Raw genomic sequence first — 8,540 nt, forward strand, 5'->3', positions numbered from 1 at the left:
AGGAGGGGGGGGGGGGCTAGGTCTTACCTTACCAAATCCTAATGAAGTATCGAACCTCTACTAATTAACAAGCATGAAGAAAATATGAACCAAATATCTTATGATCAACATAGAGTTTGTAATATACTTTATGATGATATTACAAATGAGGATACTTAGATAATGCAAAAACATAAAAGCTAAGAAGAAATTTGAGTTTTCAAACTCAATCTTCCTTCTCCAAACGTATAAATTTTAATAGATAGATTGCCCGTCTGAAGTAACTTAAAATATTGTCCTCTTGTCTTCTTCTTCAAATCTATCCAACAATAATAGATAGTTCATCATTTCTTCTTGGATTTATTGGATATTGATGAAGTTATTGACACTGTCATATGATTTTGCTTTGTCAATTGCGTTGGTAAGTGTTTTGGAGCAAATTTCCCGGTCACTTTACCATTCCAACTATGTTGTCTTCCATGTGTCTTATTTTTGTTTTTTGTTGCTTCCACTTCTTTTGTTGCCTAGGTGAGATATCCCCATCCCTAACTACTTTATCAAAGCATATGTCTAACATATTGTCTTCCTCATCTTTGTCGAAAAATTCCTCGCCCAAATCAATAGCATAAGTGTTAGTTGGACAAAGTCCTGACCTAAGGCCCCAGACTAATTCTTCTTTGTAATCGCACTTTCTTGTTGTCCCAAATGCCCTTAATCTAGTTGTTGCCACAGTGAATTCATCGATGGTTGTCCAGACCTATTGATTGTCATTATACCATACCATTTATGGTGGTTGTTGCTACCAATTGGAGTATCCATCAAAATTGTAAATTTTTCACTATTCCTAGGCATAAAAATAAGTGCATTATGGTTGAGATTACTGTCTGGAAATGGTGAGCTAATCTCATGTAAGCTTTCTCTTTCGCTACCATCATTTTGATATTCTTCATCTGCAGCCACTTCGGCCCATGTTTTGTACTTGGACAAAACTTCATCAATTACCTAAATTAAATCATTATTAAGTTGTATAGGTTGCTCAATTCTCATCTTTGTCGAGGCTAAATTGTTTGCACATGTGGATAACCTAGACAAAGTTGGTTGAGAAGACTTCTAAACATCTTGATTGTATTCATCATGTATCCTACTTACAACAACTTCTGTTGTAGGCGAGAAATTACTAAACTCGTGCGTTGGTGAAGTTACCTCATGTTGTGAAGTATTCAACAACATGAGAGGTTGTTTAGTAATATAATATAAAGTTCCACAATTTACCTCAACATGTGACTACTTAATTTGTAGTATTTGACTACTATGGGCAGCATTATTAATAATCATCTCCATACATTAGTTCTGTTGCCTTTATCAGTAACCAACAATGGTTCAAAAGCATTCTTAGTTGGTAAATTTAAATTAGGATCGACAAGTAACTCAAAGTTACCAATATCACCCTTTTCACGTCTTGGAGAATTACTTCGACTAAGCGGGGAACGTAAAGTCCAATTTTCCGCTTCATTATCTTCTTCATTGCTACACTTTTCAGCTTGTAAATCAGTATATTTATCAGTTGTTAGTTTCCATTTTTCATCATTGCCCCATGTCACGATCCAAGGTAGACCCTAGGTGTAACATGGTGTATAGGACCCCGAAAGGCCCTACACAAGCCACTTAGCATACATCATACAAGATAATAGAAATTTAATGGAATTTAAAAGACAAGTTCAAAACATAAGGGTTTCATAAAACGAAGCAAAAGTCTATCAATGTCTCAAAGCCATCTAGTACATAAGAATGATCAGGACATAACCCGTACATTAAGTTCAAGCCAAAATGTATAGACAAAATGAAATAAAGGCTTGGTTCTCAGAACATGAGGACTCACCAATCTTCAAATTCTACTATGAGAACCCTAGCCACGGAAGTGCAAATCTGGAGCGTCGGACCCTACATTTAGGAGAATGTAGCAAAGAATATGCGTTAGTACAAAAATGTACTAAGTATGATAATGATGCATAAAATATGAAATCATGCTAAAAGGGACCTTTTCGTAGCATTTGATGACCAAGCTAAAACATGAGATAAAAGAGTTAGAAAACATGAGTCATAAAACATGGTCAATGCAAGCCAACATTTTTAAAACATTCGTGAGATACTTCTTGAAATAACCTTAGTTTATTATTGTGGGAGATTTACCTTTGACCGACATGTAAGACCATGTGAGATATTAACATGAAATTCGGTGTCTACCCCACACCGAAAAGAGGTGTTCTCACTTGCCAAGGTTATACCTATGAACTTTTAGCTTACGTGGATCCACTAGCTAATGTATATCTAAACAACCTATGGTGACACATAGTTTATGGGACATGTATAATCGTCACTTGTCCACTCGGTGCTAAGCATAACTCCCACAAAATAATTATTATTCTTAGATTTCCTTAACATTCATGAGACATTGGTAGTCGCCACTTGTCTCATCATCGGAGGTCATGGGTAATTGTCGTTTGCCTCATTCTTAGAATAGCTCCTTAACTTGATTCATTTTAGGTGAGAAGACACTTCAACCTTAGAAGCCTTTATGTGAGATAAACCTCTCACATTCATATATTGAGTAATTATGTGAGAAATCATTTCACAACAATAAACAACAACAATCAACATATATGCTTTACTCTAAAATAAACTTACATCATGTTTCATCAATTTCATAGGAACATGTATAATTTCATAAACTCATCTTTCGTAGTTAAAAACCCACATTATATCATCATAGCTTGTAAAACGTGAGTTAAGCATGGGTTCATGGGGATTCATCTTAAAAACATGGAATCAACATAATTCATGCATAGAAGTTCATAAATCAACATTGGAAGGAACTCATGACATAGGAGTAAACCCTAACTTCAATTGGAGATTTCGAACTTCAAAATTGAGAATTTTAGGAACTCTATGGAGGAAAGCTTGACTTCAATGGAGGAATTGGAGACTTAACTTGAAAACCATAGGCTCCTCCTCCTTCTCCTCCTCCTACGCCTCCACCTCCGCCTTCGCCTCCGCCTCCGCCTCCGCCTCTGCCTCCTCCTCATCCTCTTCCTCATCCTCCCCTCCCTCCCACTCCTCCTCCTCCTCTTCCTCCTCCCACTCCTCCCACTCCTCCTCCTCCTCCTCCTCCTCCTCCTCCCACTCCCCTCCCCCTCCTTCTTCTTCTCCTCCTCCTCCTTCTCCTGAATATTTGAGAGGATGACTTGTTCCTCTTTTGAGAATTTGACTCTTGTTCTTCTTCTTTTTTCTTGAATATTTGAGAGGATGACTTGTTCCTCTTTTGAGAATTTGAGAAAATTAATTGATTTGGAAGACTTTGGGGTTAAAAGTGTTTATACAGGTTTCTAATAGAGGATAAAACGACATAGTATTAGGCTAGAATAAATCTAGGAAAAGACCCAAAAAGCCTCATAAAAATAACTGTCGACTCCCATAGACGACCCGACCTACGGTTAGTTGGTCAGACCACAGACCATATTGGTTGGTCGTTGATTGAGTTTATAGACTATGATTTTGGGACTTCCAACGACGGACCCATGTACGGTTCGTGGGTCCACCTATGGTTTGTACATGCCTTGTCGTGGGTCTCAAGTTTGACTCTGAAATATTTTTAAGTCTGGGATTCACCTACCAAACCTATCTATGGCTCGTGCATTGGACGACGGGCCGTCCTGGTGAATCATCGGAAAAGTACTAGAACTTGGCATTCTGAACTGGCTAACCACGACCCAAAGCATACCCTAGGCGTAACATGGCGTATAGGACCACGAAAGGCCCTACACAAGCCACTTAGCATACATCATACAAGATAATAGAAAATTAAGAGAGTTTAAAAGACAATTTCAAAATAGAAAAGTTGATAAAATGTAGCGGAAGTCTAACATAGTCTCAAAGCCATACAGTACATCAAGAGTGATCGGGACGTAACCCATGCATCACATACAATACTGAAAAGTAAAGATAATAAGCAATAAAGGGTCAATCCTCGAACCTTGAGGACTCACCAATCTTCAATATCCATTAAGTGATCCCTAACCGCAAAGATGTGAGATTGGAGAGTCGGACCCTACATTTTGGAAAGAATGTAGGCAATAGTATACGTTAGTACAAAGAATGTACCAAGTATGATACCAATGCATAAAAGTATAAAATCATGCTAAAAGGGACCTTTCCTTGACATGCAATGACCAAGATAAATCATGAGATGAAAAGGGTTAGAAAACATAATTCATAAAAACATAGTCAATGCAAGCTAACATATTTAAAACATTCGTGAGATACTTCTAGAAGTAACCTTAGTTCATTATTCTGGGAGATTTACCTTTGATAGACATTGAGACCATGTGAGCTATTAACATGGAATCTGGTGTCTACTCCACACCGAAAAGGGGTGTCCTACTTGCCAAGGTAAGATCATGAACTTCTAGCTTATTTGGATCCACTAGCTAATGTCTATCTAAGACAATCATCCTATAGGGGCACATAGGTATGGGATAAGGAAATTTCTACTAGAAACCCGACTTTAAGCTACGGGAGAGCTTGCATCTCAATATCCTCTCGGTGCTAAAGGTAAATCCTATGGAATAGTCACTATCTTAACTTGTCCTATCATTAAGAGGCATGGGTAATCGCCACTTGACTTATCATCCATAGAAGGCACATTAAGTAGCCAATCCAAGCTGGGTTTCTTTAGAATAACTCCTAAATATTGATTTAAAGTTTAGTTGAGAAAACCTTTCAACTCTAAGAATCCTTTATGTGAAAAATCCTTCCACAAAAACAATTACCAGCACATGGATGCTTTACTCTCAAAGCAACTTAAATCATTTTTTGTCAATTTCATAAAGAACATGCAATTTCTTCAATTCATGCATAAAAATACATAAGTTAATCAATAGTATCATAATTGAAAAGAACCCATGAGATTTAGTAAAAACCCTAACTTCCATTGGAGATTCTGCCTTGTGAAAATAGGAGAAGTTAGGAACCCTATGGAGGAAAGGACTCCATAGGTGAATACTATCATACGTTGATGCCAAGAGCTTACAATCAATGGTGAATTTGGAGGCTTGACCTTGAAACCCTAATATTCTTATCCAAGCTTTAAGAGAGAGAAATATTTAGGGAATAACTTTGATCAACTTTGGGAATCTGATAGAATGATTTCAATTGGGGAAATTTGGGGTAAAAATGTTTATATAAGGTCTCTAATAGAAGGTAAAACGACATAGTATTAGGTTAGAATAATTAGGAAAAGACCCAAAAGGCCTTCTTAAGAATAACTGCCGACTTCACCAACAACGTCCATAGATCATACCACAGACCGTCCTGGTCGGTTGTGGGTGGGATCAGAGACCACCAACCTTGGAACCCCAATGATGAGACCCATATACGGTCTGTGGGTCCACCTACGAGCCGTACACCTCAGCCGTGGTTCTTAAGTTTTGATCCTAAAATTTCTCTAAGTTTTGGACTCACCTACGAGACCTACCTATGACTTGTGCATAGGACAACGGACCGTCCCGGTGAACCGTATGTAAATATTAAAACTTTGACATTTTTGGAGAACTTTGAATGGCCAATCATGAGCCGACCTATGGGCTGTGTGTCAGACCTATGGGCCGTTGGTGGCTCCATCGGATCTGCACCATATCTTGAAAACTTGCAATTTTTCATCCTTTTTGAATCTGAGGTGTTACATTATCTCCCTTTTGGGAACAGTCGTCCTTGAATGAGATTCAAGACATCATAAGGAAGGGTAGGAACTTAACCTAACAACCCAACATGAATGTAATCACATAATGCACATATCCAAGGAGGAAACATTAACTTTAAGCTAAAGCAAATTCAAAATATCATATCATGAAGTCTATATGCATCTCATTCTCAAATGCACAAAAACATGAAGAAATCAATCAAGTTAACTCTTCTTCTAAAAATTTAAGCTTTTCATGAACATGCATAAATGAGGAAATCAAGAGAATATCTAAGACATATGACACCAAAAGAGTAAACCATGAGGAACTGAATACCTCAAGCTAGTAGGGACGGAAGGAAAGAGATAAGGACAATGGAACATCATATCGGTCTCGGCCTCCCAAGTAGCACCCTCAACTGATTCTACCAAAGAACCTTAATGGAAGCAACTTCTTTGTTTCTCAACTTCTGAACTTGCCGATCTAAAATCTCAACCGGAACTTCCCCGTATGAAAGATTCTCCTTAACTCCCAAACCTTCTAAGGGAACTATAGATGTCAGATCTCCAACACATTTTTAAATAAGGATACATGGAAAACGTGATGCACCGATGCCAAATCATTATGCAATTCAAGTTCATAAGCGACTTTGCCAATTCACCTCAAAATCTGATATGGGCTACAGAGCAGAGACTAAGCTTCCTTTTCTTCCCAAATCTTACTACACCGTTCATGGGTGAAATTTCAAGTAGACTCAATCATGTACATTAAACTCAAGATCTCTCCTTCTAACATCGGCATAGGACTTTTGTCAACTTTGAGCTGTTTTCAATCTTTCTCTAATAAGTCGAACTTTCTCCATAGCCTCGTGCACCAACTCAGGACCTATTAGGGAAACTTCACCAACTTATAGGAGATCTACACCTTCTACCATAAAGAGACTCAAATGGATCCATTCCAATTCTTGAGTGATAACTATTATTATATGCAAACTCAATCAAAGGCAAGTGAACATCCCAATTACCCTTGAAGTCAATTACATATGCTCTCAACATATCTTCCAAAGTTTGGATAGTACACTCCGCTTTCCCATCGGTTTACGGATGAAAGGCCGTACTAATCTTAACACGAGTACCAAGACCCTTTTGGAAAGATTTCCAAAACTAAGAAGTTAATTGGGTACTAACATAGGAGATACTGGATAAGGGCACTTCGTGCAACCTAACCATTTCCCTTAAATACAACTTAGCATAGTCCTCCCCCGAATAAGAAACGTTGATTGGAATGAAATGAGCTGATTTTGTCATTCTATCTACAATAACCTAAATCAAGTCATGTTTTCGCCGGGTGTGTGGTAAACCAACAATGAAGTCCATATTCAAATCTTCCCACTTCCAAGTAGGAATGCTTATAACTTGAGATAAACTTCCTTGCTTTTGATGCTCAACTTTCACTTGTTTACAATTAGGACACTTAACCACAAATTCCGCAATATCTTTCTTCATCTCTTTACACCAATAGATCTCCCACAAGTTAGAGTACATGTTGGTGGCTCCCGGGTTAATGTAATATCAAGAACTATGGTTTTCTACCAAGATCTTTTCTCTCAAGTCATCAACATTTGAAACACACAAACTACCTTGATATCGAAGCACACCATCTCCCTCTTAGGATAAAACCTTAACGGACTTCTTAAGCACCACTACTTTCATTTCAACCAAAGTCGGATCAAGACCTTTCTTGGCTTTCATATCTGCCACTAAACATGATTCTGAACCATTATGAACCATAACACCACCTTTGGTAGAGTCATCCAACCGAACACACAATCGGGCCAATTTGTGAACATCTCGTACCAACTCCTTTTTATCATCCTCAATATGAGCAACACTACCCATTGATAACCGACTAAGAGCATTCACCACCACATTCACCTTGCTGGGGTGATAGAGAACACTCATGTCATAATCCTTCAATAACTCAAGCCACCTTCTTTGGTGAAGATTTAGATCTTTTTGTTTAAGCACATATTGCAAACTTTTGTTGTCGGTAAAGACATCAACATGAATACCATAAAAGTAATGCCTCCAAATCTTTAGAGGAAACACAGCCGCCACTATCTCAAGGTCATGGGTAGGGTAATTCTTTTCATGAATCTTACGTTGCCTTGAAGCATAGGCAATGAGTTCCCCGTTTTACATAATGAAACATCCTAACTCGATTCTTGAAGCATCACAATAAACAACAACTCCATCAGTTCCTTCTGGTAAAGTTAACACCGGAGCGGTAGTGAGTCTATCTTTCAATTCTTGGAAACTCTTTTCTCACGCTTCAGACCATATGAACTTAACCTTATTTTGGGTCAATGCCGTCAATGGAGAGGAAATAGAAGAAAACCCCTCAACAAACCTTCTATAGTAACCAACCTGTAACGACCTGAGAGCACCCCCTAGTCGTTACAGTCGTATTTGACCTCGAAGAGGTCTTATACAAGCCCTTAACATTCGTCATAACATGTATCATAGAATAAAATCACGGAAAATTTAAAACTTTTACTTTGGAAGTTCAACTTCACTTCATATATGAAAAATAGAATCTAACTTCGTCACAATGCACCATCTAGACATAAAAGTATCGAAAATGGGACTTAGCCCTTACATCAATAAGAAGTCTTGCAAATAGGAAGTACAACAATGTCTTTCAACATAAGCAAAGAACTAAACATAGAAGCTAGATCATAGGGTCTTGTCCTCGGACTTGAGGACTCACCAACTTGGGGAAGCAACTCCAAGTGTCTTGAGAAGTAAGCTTGAATCCTCAACGGCC

This window comes from Solanum tuberosum, unplaced genomic scaffold (assembly GCF_000226075.1).
Source record: "Solanum tuberosum cultivar DM 1-3 516 R44 unplaced genomic scaffold, SolTub_3.0 scf00333, whole genome shotgun sequence".
NCBI lineage: Eukaryota > Viridiplantae > Streptophyta > Magnoliopsida > Solanales > Solanaceae > Solanum > Solanum tuberosum.